General features: G+C 41.6%; 1 pseudogene; it reads left to right on the forward strand.

Moving 5' to 3' along the window:
• Nucleotides 1-982: 982 nt before the first annotated feature.
• On the forward strand, nucleotides 983-14736 carry LOC127618562 (zinc finger protein ZFP2-like; annotated as a pseudogene).
• Nucleotides 14737-15262: the final 526 nt, after the last annotated feature.

Here is a 15262-nt window from a genome sequence, read left to right on the forward strand (position 1 = left end):
CAGAACAGTTTATTATGCATTTCTTCCAAAATACACAGATGGATCAAGAAATCCAGAGATAGGTCATACTGGATCAGCATTTTATGTTCCAGAATTTAAAATAGGAAAATATGGGAGATTAACAGACGGGAATTCAGTGTATACAGCAGAATTGGTGGCAATTCAGATGGCTCTTAGTTGGGTGGAAGAAGTGATGCCAAATAAAGTTGTGATATGTTCAGATTCAATGGCATCACTTATAAGCCTACAAACATATCAAACAGTTAGATATGATATCTATATAGAAATATTGAATATTTTGTATAGTTTAAGGCAAGCTGGAACAATAATAAAATTTGTTTGGGTACCAGCACATGCTGATATACCAGGAAATGAAAGATCTGATAAATGGCTAAAGAGTCACTTAAACTAAACATCCCTACTATTACAGTTGCGTTAAGTAGGATGGAAGGAAAAAGTATCATTAAAGAAGCTTGCAACCAGAAATGGCAAAGAAATTGGAATGAATGTAAAACAGGAAGACATTTTTATAATATACATGAAAATGTAAGACAAAGTATGTTGACACAAATTTAAATAGAGCCGATCAGGTTATTTTAACAAGACTAAGGATGGGACATACAAAACTTAATTCTACACTTCATATTATAGGGAAACATGGCTTATGCGAAATATGCCAAGTAAAGGAAACAGCTGAGCATGTGTTGTTATTTTGTCCTAGGTATGAACAGGAAAGGAATGAGTTAATAAGAGAGCTACAGGAAATGAGATGCAAAGAATTTACAATCAATAACATATTAAACACAAAACAAGGATCCGGGGAAATTGTAAGGTCAGTTTTAAAATTCATTAAGCATAGTGGTCTTAGGAATAGACTATAGACATCTTTTAAAATACATCTAGACTGAAATCACTTCACACTCCAGCCCAGATGGCGGCGGTATGCACCTTAAAGTTTGTATGCAACCCGCCAATAAATCCATAGAAGAAGAAGTCGTCCAGTAGGACACGGAAAAACGCCGTTAAACACAAGTAGAAGAATTTATCTGTAAGTGTTTGATTGTGTTTATCTTCATTTGTGAGTTTATGTTTGTGTATATCTGTGCATGTTGTTTTTCTCTCTTTGGGGTTTTAATGATCGTAATACAAGATTATTATCGTCGTTTGTGACGGAGAAATACACAAATAACTTCGGAGCCCCTTCAGGGGGAATTTGTTTTCTGAAATAGTTTTACTTTAACTCGCAATACATTTACCATGATTTTACTACAGTAACTATATTTAACCATTATATCCGTAGTGAAACTATAATACTACAGGAAACCGAGTTTTGTGGTTTAAAAACATAATATAGTGATTATTATGGTTTTACTACAATAACTGTAGTTTAACTTATTACTGAGGTAATTTAATCATTGTATTTGTAATAAAACCAAAGTAATCACAAGATTAACTATGAATAATCTTTATTAAAACATGGTTTTGGTCCCATAAATACTAAAACAAACATGTCCCACCTCAGTCATGTTTACTACAATATTACTATAGTAAAACCATGTTTCAGACCAAAAACATCACACTGTCATTGTAACTACTATAGTAAAGCCATTATTTATTTTTTAGCATCAGTGTGTTTTTTTAATCAAATACCATGATTAAACTACTACAGTAACCTGTTAAACTATGATATTTATGGTAAAACCATAATAACCATAAGTATTTGGAATTGCATAACTCCTGACACAAATTAAGACAAATACTGAAACTTGAGTCATATCTTTTTAATGATGTATTAGTTTGTCAAGGTAATAACATTACATCTAATAGTCTGTAAAAATGTGCAAAGCTTATTACAATCACTGCTTATGGCAGAGCTGACACCTAGCATCCCTACAGGCTATCCTCCTTGGTTTAGAAAAAAAACAATTCAAGGGCCCTTCGGTAATTGCACTCTTTTACGAGTGGACCATTTATGCATATTTTCATGCAGGCTGTCAGACTGTTCCCCTGCAGTCTGTTCCGCAAGTCTGTCTTGATCTATACATGGAAAGTGAATGAAGTTTAGATTAGCATTGAGTCGCGCCTTTACTGTCGAGTCGCTCTGCTAAAATTCGCGCTGTGAACATAAAGCCCGCCTACTTTGAACCAATGAGGCTCAGATGAACACACACATACACACGCTTGGCGGCGCTGCGGAAGAACACGCTGATAACAAGACTGAAGCGAACATGAAGGCTTATCACATATTTAAAGATGGAAAGGGAGAAAACAGGACAGAGTAACACGGCGAATATCGCTCATATATATTTTTTTGACGACGTAGTTTAGGCGGCCGCCTTAGTTTCAAAGTGCTGCGGGAAACCCTGCTTATCAGTGGAGCTGACGGAAGATAATAAAACTATATAGAAAAAGTGCATTTCACACTTGAACATAATTTAAAAATGTAATTTTAATGTTCCAATGTGTTAAATTATAGAGTTTTTATAGAATTGGGCTGTTAGTGTTCCAAAAATGCACGCTGCTGTTTTTCTCCTAGTATTGTGTATTTATTTTTAATTTAAAACATCTTTGTTTACAAAAATATAGTTCTGCTTCATTCCTACTGACCGCCAGAGGCAGTATTAAACACTACTGGATTATCGCAGTGCCAGCCAGATAGGTCGAGAGAATATACCAACGAAGTCACATAGTGACGTATGCTGAGCCCTGGGGGTTATAAACTACAGCCGCTCAGCACTCTGCCTCTTTCGCTTTCTCGCCTGTTTGAGATATATTGTGCTGTCAAGTGCAGCGTACAGGAGCAGCGAGATATCATCCTCACAAGCTGTGTCAGCGTGCATCTACGCCACTTCAACGGATTTGAAGTGTTTTTAGCCGCATTTTGGTGAGTTCATTACTTTTCGTCGGTAACACTCTGTGCCTCTCAGTGCTATCCGGTGGCTGGTGTTTTCCACGCTATAAGTTAACGGTCTCCCGTTGACATTTTCATCATTCATTCAGTTGTTCTGAACTTTTTTCCTCGAACTTATGTGATAGTCTGCGCCCCTTGTTTCAATCCATCGGCCATTTTAGACATTTATTTATCTTTTTCGTGAGATATTCTTGACATTACCTGTCTGTTCACCCGCAGGAATTATATAATTATTATTTTTCTGTATTCTGCTTGAATTAAACCATACGGTTCTATCCGAAGGTGTTATTAGCAAGTAACTATGGCTCACAGCTCGATTGCCACTGGTTTCCCACTGACTTGTAAGCTGTGCCCTAATAATCTCCTCCCGGATGACGGTCATGACATCTGCTCATCGTGTTTGGGTGTTCAACATCTGAGAGAGGCTCTCACGGACCCGTGTCTGCACTGCAGTCTTTTACCTATTTCGGAACGGCGGCTCCGTCTTACTGAGTTAGACCCCAATTCAACGGTGAAACTCGGGCAGTTGGCTGTAGCCCCTTCTCGCACTCAGAAACGCAGGGCGTTTGCGGCAGCCAGTGCTCCCCTCCCATCTAAGAGGAGGGCCACATCGCGAAGTGATGAACATCCATGTGTGGAGGAAAATTCACTCTCTAAGACGGTTTCTGTACTTTCTTCAGAGATGGCGGAGCTGAAACGCCTGCTGCACTCGCTTCAGCCTGTAACATCTGCTACACCTGTGAAGATGACACAGGAGGATGAGAATGTTCTGAATCGTGGAACTGGGGAACAGTCGCTTGATTCCCCTCGTTTTTCACATCATTCTGACTTGGATGTGCTTTCTACGATTGCTTCTGACTCATTTTTTAATGATCATGAGAATGCTGTGAATTTTGCGGCGCAACCATCACCTCAGGATGTTTTCGCTGGTTTTCTAGCAACGGAGGGTTCGAGTGGGGGGTCAGTTCAGTCATCTGGACAGGCCCAGCCCTCTTCTGATGATACTTTGGCTGTGCTTCGAATGGCTCTTGCTCATCTAGGACTTGACGAGTCACCTGTCCAATCTGCCCAAACCAATGTCTTTTTCAAGCAGGCCACAGCTGCGACTTCTTTTGCCATGCCACCATGTAAAGATTTTGTGGCCGAGTTTTCAAATGCCCTCACTGGTTCTGGTCTGCCTAAACGGGGCTCAAAGATTGCTCAGACGTTAGCATCTATGGCTGAAGCAGATTCCATCGGGGTGAGTCGTGCTCCAGAAATAGAGAAGTCTGTTGCAGCTTTGGTGGTGTCTCCTGACGAGGCTCTACGAGGGAATGTGCGGTGTCCCAGTGCGCAATGTGGTCGCACAGATTCATTATTGAAAAAGGCATACAAGTCTGTTGCTTACATAACTCGTGCAGAAAACACAATCTGTCAGTTACTACTAGCTGCTACCAGTACACTAGAACCAGCAAATGTTGATCCCTCAATTTCACAGTTTCTACAAACGGCTCTTTTGGCAATGGGCCAAGTAACCCGCGAGCTGGGTAGTCTGGCAGCCCGCCCGTCAAGTGTGGCTTGCTCAAGCACGGCTACCTGAGGACTGCAAGAAAACCTTGAGAGATCTTCCATTCATTCCCGGGCATCTTTTTGGTCCTAATGTTCCGGAACTGTTGGAAAAGAGGGTAAAGCTGTCTGAGGCCACTCGTCTGACGCAGGTACAGCGCAACCCTACCTTTAGGTTGCCAGCAGTTCAGACCCGACATCGCTATGCCACACCGGAGCCATATTTCCGCCAGCACACTACACCTCAGTCACAGCCCCCTCAAAGGCCTCGGGCTACTGAGAATGCTAGAGTTTTTTGGCCACCTCATCGACATTTGTCAGGAGGACCCCGTCAGCGCACCCATAAAGCCTGAGACACTCAGGCTGGCGGTTGATCGTTTTTCAGTAGAATAGATAGAGTACTGGAGGACCAACACAGCAGACCCTTGGGTTTTGACGACTCCGAGCAGGGGATATACTCTACAGTTTCGACGCCGGCCTCCCAGATTTTCAAGAATCGTTCCTACGATTGTCAAAAATGCAGTTTGTTCAATGGCCCTCTCTCTGGAAATTCGTTCACTGTTACAGAAGGGAGCCATAGAAAAAGTTCATCCCCTAGTTCAGGAAGAGGGGTTCTATTCAACATATTTTCTTGTTCCAAAGAAGGACGGTGGTTTCCGCCCAATTCTCGATTTGAGGCACCTGAATTTGTTCCTGAAGGTCCTTCCTTTTCGAATGCTGCGCACAGCCGACGTTCTTCGGTCTGTGGCAGCAGACGATTGTTTTGTAAGTGTCGACCTGAAAGATACATACTTTCACATCCCAATTGCTGTTCATCACAGAAAGTTTCTGCGTTTCAGTTTCCTGAATCAAGCCTACCAGTTCAAGGTTCTACCTTTCGGTCTTTCCCTTGCTCCTCGTGTCTTCACAAGGTGTGTGAGCGCAGCACTGTCTCCTCTCTAGATGAGAGGTATGTGCATTATGCCTTATCTGGACGACTGGCTTCTTTGTGCCCCCACAAAACAGCAGAGTGTGCAAGACTCCAGACTGCTTTTGAGACATGTGCAGAAGTTGGGGTTTTCTGTGAACGAGAAAAAGAGCTGTCTGAATCCAACACAGACCACTACGTTCATAGGAATAACCCTGAATTCCCGCCTAATGTCTGCCTCCCTGTCTCAAGAACGTGTGACGAACATTCTACAACTCTTGGCTCGCTTTCACCCGGGTGTCTCTTTACAGTACCAAGTAGTCCTACGACTAATAGGGATGTTAACTGCTGCTACAGTGGTGATTGCCCTAGGTTTACTCCACCTCAGACCACTTCAGTTGTGGAACAACAGTTTGCAACTAGATCCCACCAAACATCGCCATCGACTGATTGTAATTTCTCACCGTTGCTTACGGGTGTTGAGGTGGTGGAGGCAGGTGGAGTTGTTGAAGACAGGAGTGCCCCTGGGTGTTGTTCCCTCTCGACGGGAGTTGGTCATGACCGATGCTTCCCTCACAGGGTGGGGGGCAACATGGAACCAGAGGGGTATTTGTGGGCGCTGGACACCAACCCAGACCACAGAACATATCAACCTTCTGGAACTATGAGCAGTGTTCATGGCTTTAAAGTATTTAATACCAGTCCTGGCAGGCCGCCATGTTCTCGTTCGGTCCGACTATACCTCAACAGTGTTCCATCTAAACCACTAGGGCGGCACGAAATCCCGCAGGTCTCTACAGCTTACGCACGAGATCCTGATATGGTGCCAGCCGTGACTCGCTTCACTGAGGGCAACTCATATTTCAGGAGCATGCAACCAGACAGCGGATGCTCTTTCCAGGGATCGGGTACATCCAGGAGAATGGAGACTTCATCCAGATGTTGTTCAGGAGATCTGGCTTCGATTTGGAAGAGCAGAGGTGGATCTTTTTGCTTCGGAGATGACCACTCACTGTCGTCTATGGTTCGCAAGGACAGAAGTGTCCAGCCCCTTGGACCAGGATGCACTGTCTCACGAATGGCCAAACTGCCTACTATATGCGTTCCCACCTATCACTCTGTTATGGGAGGCTTTACACAGGATCTCCCTGTGCAAGCACAGAGTACTATTCGTGGCACCAAGATGGCCAGCCAGACCATGGTTTCCTTTGTTGCTAAGACTTCTGTCAGGCAATCCATGGAAGCTTCCCCCCAGGAAGGACCTCCTCTCCCAACTGGAGGCCAGCGTCTGGCACCCAGATCCAGCTCGCCTGCAGCTTTGGGTCTGGCCATTGGCTTAAATCCTTCTCTGGAAGATTGTAATCCTGCGGTTATTCACACAATCTCAAATACTAGGGCTTTTTCCAGATCTATGCTGGCCGTTGGAGGCTTTTTTCTGCATGGTGTGAGAAGGGCTCGATCCTGCAACGTGACATTTCGAGCATCTTAAGTTTTCTTCAACATTTACTGGAGGAGGGCAAAGCGGCCTCCACGTTGAAAGTGTATGTCGCTGCTATTTCTGCATATCATGTTCCAATTGGTGGATCTTCTCTTGGATCTCACAGTCTTGTCTGCAGTTTTTTGAAGGGTGCACGCCATCTTCAGCCTGCTCTGAATCCTCACTTTCCCGTGTGGGATTTGCCACTCGTGCTTGCATTCCTTTGCTCATCCCAGTTTGAGCCCTTGCAAAGCATTGACGTGAAATGTTTAACCTTGAAGACTGCCTTTTTGTTGGCTATTGCTTCTGCGAAACGAGTCAGTGAGTTGCACGCACTGTCTGTTAGCGAATTGTGCTTGCGTTGGTTGCCGGATGACTCCGGGGTGGTCCTACGACCCAATCCTTCTTTTCTTCCAAAAGTCCTTCTTCCTCAGTTCATTAACCAGCACATTGAACTGGCCTCTTTTCAGACTTCTTCAGGGTCTGATTCAAGTGCTCAACTTTTGTGTCCTGTTTGTGCCTTGAAGTGTTATGTGGACACCACTGCTCAATTTAGACAGTCAGACCAGTTGTTTGTCTGCTATGGTGGTGTGAAGAAAGGTGCTCCAGTGTCGAAGCAGAGGTTATCAAACTGGATAGTGGAAACTATTATACTGGCTTACAAGGCAGCAAGGCAACCATTGCCCTGGGGGCTAACTTGCCATTCCACTAGGGCCATCTCATCTTCATGGGCTGTTTTTAGAGGAGTTTCGTTGGCGGACATCTGCACTGCCGCTACCTGGGCTTCCCCATGCACGTTTGCCAGGTTTTATAAGGTCAACGTTGCTGCTCATGATGCCGTGAGTTCTGCAGTTCTTCAGGAGCGGCCTTAATTTTTCAACAGGTCAGTGGCAGTCCTCATGATTATGTTGGTATAGGTCATCCAGTAGTGTTTAATACTGCCTCTGGCGGTCAGTAGGAATGAAACAGAATGTTAGTGACACATGTAACTATGAATTCCGGATGACTGCCAGAGTTCTTGGTCACTCGGAATGCGCGAGAAAGGTGTACCGAGGCAGAGTGCTGAGCGGCTGTGGTTTATAACCCCCAAGGCTCAGCATACGTCACTATGTGACTTTGTTGGTATATTCTCTCGACCTATCTGGCTGGCGCTGCGATAATCCAGTAGTGTTTAATACTGCCTCTGGCGGTCATCCGGAATTCACAGAACCACAGTTACATGTGTAACTAACGTTTTTTTGTATTGTAAGCTAATTCAATGAATGCCGTCTATTATTTTGAATGGTGAGGAAAGACAACTTTAATAAATGTACGGATAGTTGCAGCAATTAAATGATTTGCAAACAGTGGCCTTTTATTTGTTCTCCATGCACTTATCGATAAACGGTGCATGATACGAGATATTTGTGTTGGCACTCCTGGAAGTGTCATGACGTGGATATGTTTGCAGTATCGGATCCATGCAGGTATGTCATTAAGACCAATCCATAACAGTGCGAGTAATGCTTCACGTATAATAAATAGTCTTTCAAATATGTTCAGTTAAAGTTAAAAGTTTACATACACCTTAGCCAAATACATTTAAACTCAAATCCTGACATTTAATCATAGAAAACATTCCCTGTCTTAGGTCAGTTAGGATCATTTCTTTATTTTAAGAATGTTAATGTCAGAATAATAGTAGAGAGAATTATTTATTTCAGCTTTTATTTCTTTCATCACATTCCCAGTGGGTCAGAAGTTTACATACACTTTGTTAGTATTTGCTAGTATTGCCTTTAAATTATTTATTTCAGGAGTGGTGGTGGTGTAGTGGGCTAAAGCACATAACTGTAAATCAGAAGGTCGCTGGTTCGTTCCCCACGGCCACCACCATTGTGTCCTTGAGCAAGACACTTAACTCCAGGTTGCTCCGGGGGGATTGTCCCTGTAATAAGTGCACTGTAAGTCGCTTTGGATAAAAGCGTCTGCCAATAAATGTAAATTGTTTAACTTGGGTCAGATATTTTGGGTATCCTTCCATAAGCTTATCGCAATAAGTTGCTGGAATTGTTGCTCATTCCTCCAGACAGAACTGGTGTAACTGAGTCGGGTTTGTAGGCTTCCTTGCTCACATACGCTTTTTGGAGGTATATTTGGAATCATTGTCTGTTTGACCGAGCTTTAACTTCCTGGCTGATGTCTTGAGATATTGCTTCAATATATCCACATAATTTTCCTTCCTCATGATGCCATCTATTCTGTGAAGTGCACCAGTCCCTCCTTCAGCAAAGCACCTCACAACATGATGCTGCTCACCCCCATGCTTCATGGTTGGGATGTTGTTCTTCGGCTTGCAAGTCTCACCCTTTTTCCTCCAAACATAACAATGATCATTTTGACCAAACATTTACATTTCTGTTTCATCAGATCAGAGTACATTTCAAGATTTTTGTCCCCATGTGCACTTGCAAACTGTAGTCTGGCTTTTTTATGGCGATTTTGGAGCAGTGGATTCTTCCTGGCTGAGCAGCCTTTCAGGTTATATTGATATAGGACTCCTTTCACTGTGGATATAGATACTTGTCTACCTGTTTCCTCCAGCGTCTTCACAAGGTCCTTTGCTGTTGTTCTGGGATATATTTGCACTAATTGCACCAAACTATGTTCATCTCTAGGAGACAGAATGCGTCTCCTTCCTGAGCGGTATGATGGCTGCGTGGTCCCATTGTGTTTATACTTGCGTAGTATTGTTTATACAGATGAACGTGGTACCTTTATGTGTTTGGAAATTGCTCCCAAGGATGAACCGGTCTTGGCTGATTTCTTTTGATTTTCCCATGATGTCAAGCAAAGAGGCACTGACTTTGAAGGTAGGCCTTAAAGTAAATACACAGGTACACCTCCAATTCAGTACAACTCCTATTAGAAGCTAATTGTCTAAAGGCTTGACATAATTTTCTTAAATGTTTCTAGCTGCTTAAAGATAGGGATGCACTGATCCGATACTGAAGCTTTTAGAAGGATCGGGTATTAAATTAAATCGGGTAGTTCAAAGATGTTATATGTTAAATAAAGCCTGTTATAATTTATAATATTCCTGATGTCAGGAGAATGAAACCAAACTCCACATACACCTTTATATTTATAGGCTATCACATGAGAAACAAAGTTATTTAACAGAGCTGTTTATAATCCTATAATAATGTATTTGAGTGATGAATGTCAGTCCATTGTAATGATGATGTTTTTGTGTTTAGATGTTCATCATGAGAGCAGGTGGATGTGATCTGCAGTAAATCAGTAGGAACTGATCTGTCCATGCTGGATATTGATGATTTCATCATAGAAATCTCTCAGCTGAAGAAAGAGGTGACGTCACTGAAGACAAAACTGATGGAGAGAGACGACAGGTTACAGGTTAAACATTCATTTCATTCTGAAAGTTGAGATTGTAAGCTTTCAAGGGATGTGATACGATGACAGATGACATCGATGTACAGATGTGATTGTGTTTTGTTTGTCAGGAGCTGGAAAATGTTTCCTGTCAATCTTCAGTGTGTGTGACTGATGGGACCTCCACTGAATGTCAGGATTCAGTGTGGAGCGGCAGAGATCAGGCCACACCACCGCGACTGCTGGACAAACTCTCTGAACAGAGATCCAGAGACACACAGGACTCACAGCTCACTTTACTCTGTTCTACTGACGGTAATCAGGGTGATCAAACCTCCACAGAGTCCCAGACACCAGCGGAGATTGAAGTGAAGCTGGAGGAGATAAAAGAAGAGGAACAACAGAGTGATGAATATGACGATGATGATGATGATCAAACCTCCACAGAGTCTCAGACTTCTGTCTGTAATGCTGGAGAACAGCAGATGCTGATGACACCAGTGAAGATCGAAGTGAAGCTGGAGGAGATAAAAGAAGAGAACACAGTAGAGGAACAACAGGGAGATGAAGATGATTATTTTTCTTCAGGTATGTTTCTTCCTTTAATAATTTATATTTTCATGTCAATCAACTGTCATTTTACAAGTCATTTATATTCAAAACAGTTCCCTGTTGTTTTTATTTTGGTTTAAGTGCTCAGTTTAAAAAGGTGCATGTACTACAGTGTTTTTTTGCACTGCTTTTTACCAGCGGTGCTGCACGTATTTGGATCTACAGTGTAGCAGTGGGGAACAAAGAAAACAAAAAGTGATGATTTGTGCTTTCCTCATCTTAAGAAAAAGAAAGCTGTAAATAATGAATAAAGTACACTTTATTATTCTTCTATCATTATACTTTGTTAGTTGAATTTCTAAGCCAGAGGTTCTCAACTGGACAGATTTTTCAATTGATATCAAGTGGCGACCCACCATATTAAAGAACACAACCTGTATTTAAAGGGTCATGAAACACTAAACCACATTTACTGAGATGTTAACAGATATGTACAACAAAAAGCAAAACATTATGACCACCCACGGTTTAAATAAATACTGTTATTCATCTCCTAACAAGGCCACATGTCAAGGTTTGGGTAGATTAAATGGTAAGCAACATTCAGTTCTTGTTTTCAACATGTTGAATGCAGGAGAAATAGGCAGGAGTAAAGACGCGAGTGACTTTGACAAGGGCCAAATTGTTATGGTCAGACGACTGGGTCAGAGCATCTCTGAAACAACTTGTGGGGTGCTCCTGGTCAGCAGTGGTGAGTACCTACCGACAGTGGTCTGAGGAGGGACAAACCACAAATCGGAGAAAGGCTGTCGGGCGCCCAAGGACCATCGATGCACGAGGGCAACGAAGGCTATTCCATCTGTTCTGAACTGACAAAAGTCACAGAAAATTTTGAATGATGGTTACAGTAGGAATGTGTCACAATATCAGTGCATCACACCTTGCTGTATATGGGGCTGCACAGAAGTGGACCTTGAAACAGTGGAAGAAGGTCGCCTGGTCCGATGTGTCATGTTTTCTATTACATCATGTGGACGGCCTTGTCCATAGGTGAGACTATGGATTGCTCCTTAAGTTTCTGGTTACATTTAGATATAAAATAAAAAAAGAATAGATAAAGAAATTTTTGTATTTCTTGTTTAAAAAAATTAACTAAAAGCATAAGCACATTTAAAAACATTTAACTACAACTTATAAAGTATAAAAATGATTTCTTATGCAGTATATTCACTCTAATTGATTTAATATTAATCTATTCTAGTTACCAGTTAGTGTTACTGCAGTTTAGTAAGGATGATTATTAGGGCTGCCACTGTTACCAGTTTTACTTTGTACAAGGGAAAACACTGGTGTGAAATTTTATATCGGTGGAAACATGATGAATGAAACCTCCAATATCAATACAATAGCCTAACAAATAGAATTGCCTTAAAATAGATTAGTTGCCTAATAAAGAGTTTGTGACCCATGATAAATGAACCTTAATAAAGCATTGAAAGCCAGAGGCTCTTTACCAACGTATCACACTACACATGCATCAAAGTATGCACATTGAGGTACCGAATATAATGTACATGGTGTGTAACTGTTTGAACTCTTGGATTCTGAATGACACAAGAAATGCTGCTATACACACAGACCTGTGTATGTGCTGAAAAATGCTGGAAGTGAGAACAGAACTCTGGAATGGTCCTTTACACTCGGGGTTTGTCAAATTCCTGTTGCTGATGGCACGCTGCACAAGTGTTTGTAGCCTGCTTCACATTGCTTATTCCACGTGTTTCAGGTTTTTCTTCTTTTCTACTGTTTCATCTGTGTGTACAGCTATGCCCAAAAGTATTGGCAGTGACATACATTATGTGTTTAGCAAAGTTTGCAAATTGACAGAAGATGTTTAATTGCAGGTACCGAATATAATGTACATGGTGTGTAACTGTTAGAAATCTTGGATTCTGAATGACACAAGAAATGCTGTTATATACACAAACCTGTGTATATGCTGGAAAACCCTGAAAACATCACCTGCCAAAGTTTCTAGTAAGAGTGAAAGAAATACACACTACTGCTGATTCTAGGGTGGGCAGGTGTTAATTTCAAACCTTGATGACTATAATCATTAAATGCAGTTATTAGGCAGAATAAATGGAATATAGAAAAACCTCTTGCCCAGCAAACATCACAAATTAATACTGGACATTTGTTGTGTTCTGACATTTAATTAATGTTCAATTTGTTGTTATATTTCTCCCTCTTTAATTGATTTTTGTCTATTTACTGTGTTTATTGTAGAGCTGATGGATGCGAAAGAGAAATGTCTAGAACTGAATAAAGTGGAGGACCAACGTCAGTGTCAGAAACATCATGATTTTATATCTGGAGAAAAATCTTTGAGTTGCTCAAAGACTGAGAAGAATTTATCACCAGAAAAGCATAAAAGAAAAACAGCCAAAAATACTTTAACCTGCTCACAGTGTGGAAAGATTTTCACAAATAAAATCTGGTTTAATAAACACATGAAAATTCATATTGGAGAGAAACCTTACCCGTGCCATCAATGTGGGAAACGTTTTGCATATACAGTTTGTCTCAAAGGTCATCTCCGCTCTCATTCTGGAGTGAGACCATTTGAATGTGATAAGTGTGGTAAAACATTTGTTTTGAATTCAAGCCTAAGAAAACATCTGAAAACTCACACAGATGAGAAGCCTTACAAGTGTTCTTTTTGTGGAAACCGGTTTTCACACCTGTCCTCTTTGAAAAAGCACCAGAAAATACATACCGGTGTGGGGGCTCATATGTACTTTGAAGGTGGGAAGACCTTTACTACAGCCGGCAGCATGATACAGCACCAAAGAATTCATACTGGAGAAAAACCTTACAAGTGCTCACATTGTGAAAAGAGTTTCACTCAGTCACAATACCTGAAAAAACATGAGAGAATTCATACTGGAGAAAAACCTTACAAGTGCTCACACTGTGGAAAGAGTTTCACTCAGTCACATCACCTGAAAACACATGAGAGAATTCATACTGGAGAAAAACCTTACAAGTGTTCACACTGTGAAAAGAGTTTCACTCTGTCACAATACCTGAAAATACACGAGAGAATTCATACTGGAGAAAAACCTTACAAGTGCTCTCACTGTGGAAAGAGTTTCACTCAGTCACGGAATCTGAAATCACATGAGAGAATCCATACTGGAGAAAAACCTTACAAGTGCTCACACTGTGAAAAGAGTTTCACTCAGTCACATCACCTGAAAACACATGAGAGAATTCATACTGGAGAAAAACCTTACAAGTGCTCACACTGTGGAAAGAGTTTCACCCGGTCACGGAACCTGAAATCACATGAGAGAATTCATACTGGAGAAAAACCTTACAAGTGCTCTCACTGTGAAAAGAGTTTTACTCAGTCACGGAATCTGAAATCACATGAGAGAATTCATACTGGAGAAAAACCTTACAAGTGCTCACACTGTGAGAAGAGTTTCACTCAGTCACATCACCTGAAAACACACGAGAGAATTCATACTGGAGAAAAACCTTACAAGTGCTCACACAGTGAAGAGTTTCACTCAGTCATATTACCTGAAAACACACGAGAGATTTCATACTGGAGAGAAATCTTACAAGTGTTCACACTGTGAAAAGAGTTTCACTCAGTCATATTACCTAAAAACACACGAGAGATTTCATACTGGAGAGAAACAACTACAACTGCTCTTCATGTTGGAAAAGTTTCAGGGCAGCAAGTAATCTACATAGACATGTAAATATAATTGCCCAAGTAGACACACTGAGCAAAAATCATCTTAAGGTCTGACAAGATTAAGTAAATAGTTGGAAAGATGAACCCAAAGATGGAATTTTTTCAAATTGAGTAGCATCCTCTGAAAATCCCCTGCTGATATTGTACGTTTGCCCACTGACAAAAAAATGATCAGTCTATAATTTTAATGGTAGGTTAATTTGAACAGTGAGAGACAGAATAACAACAAATAAATCCAGAAAAACGCATGTCCAAAATGTTATCAATTGAATTGCAAAACCCTTGTTGGTAATCACATAGGTCAGACATTTCTTGTAGTTGCCCACCAGGTTTGCACACATCTCAGGAGGGATTTTGTCCCACTCCTCTTTGCAGATCTTCTCCAAGTCATTAAGGTTTTGAGGCTGACGTTTGGCAATTCGAACCTTCAGCTCCCTCCACAGATTTTCTATGGGATTAAGGTCTGGAGACTGGCTAGGCCACTCCAGGACCTTAATGTGCTTCTTCTTGAGCCACTCCTTTGTTGCCTTGGCCGTATGTTTTGGGTCATTGTCATGTGGAATACCCATCCACGACCCATTTTCAATGCCCTGGCTGAGGGAAGGAGGTTCTCACCCAAGATTTGACGGTACATGGCCCTATCCATCGTCCCTTTGATGTGAAGTTGTCCTGTCCCCTTAGCAGACAAACACCCCCAAAGCACAAGTTGAGTTGATTCCAAAG

This window comes from Xyrauchen texanus, chromosome 25 (genome assembly GCF_025860055.1).
Source record: "Xyrauchen texanus isolate HMW12.3.18 chromosome 25, RBS_HiC_50CHRs, whole genome shotgun sequence".
NCBI classification, from domain to species: Eukaryota; Metazoa; Chordata; class Actinopteri; order Cypriniformes; family Catostomidae; genus Xyrauchen; species Xyrauchen texanus.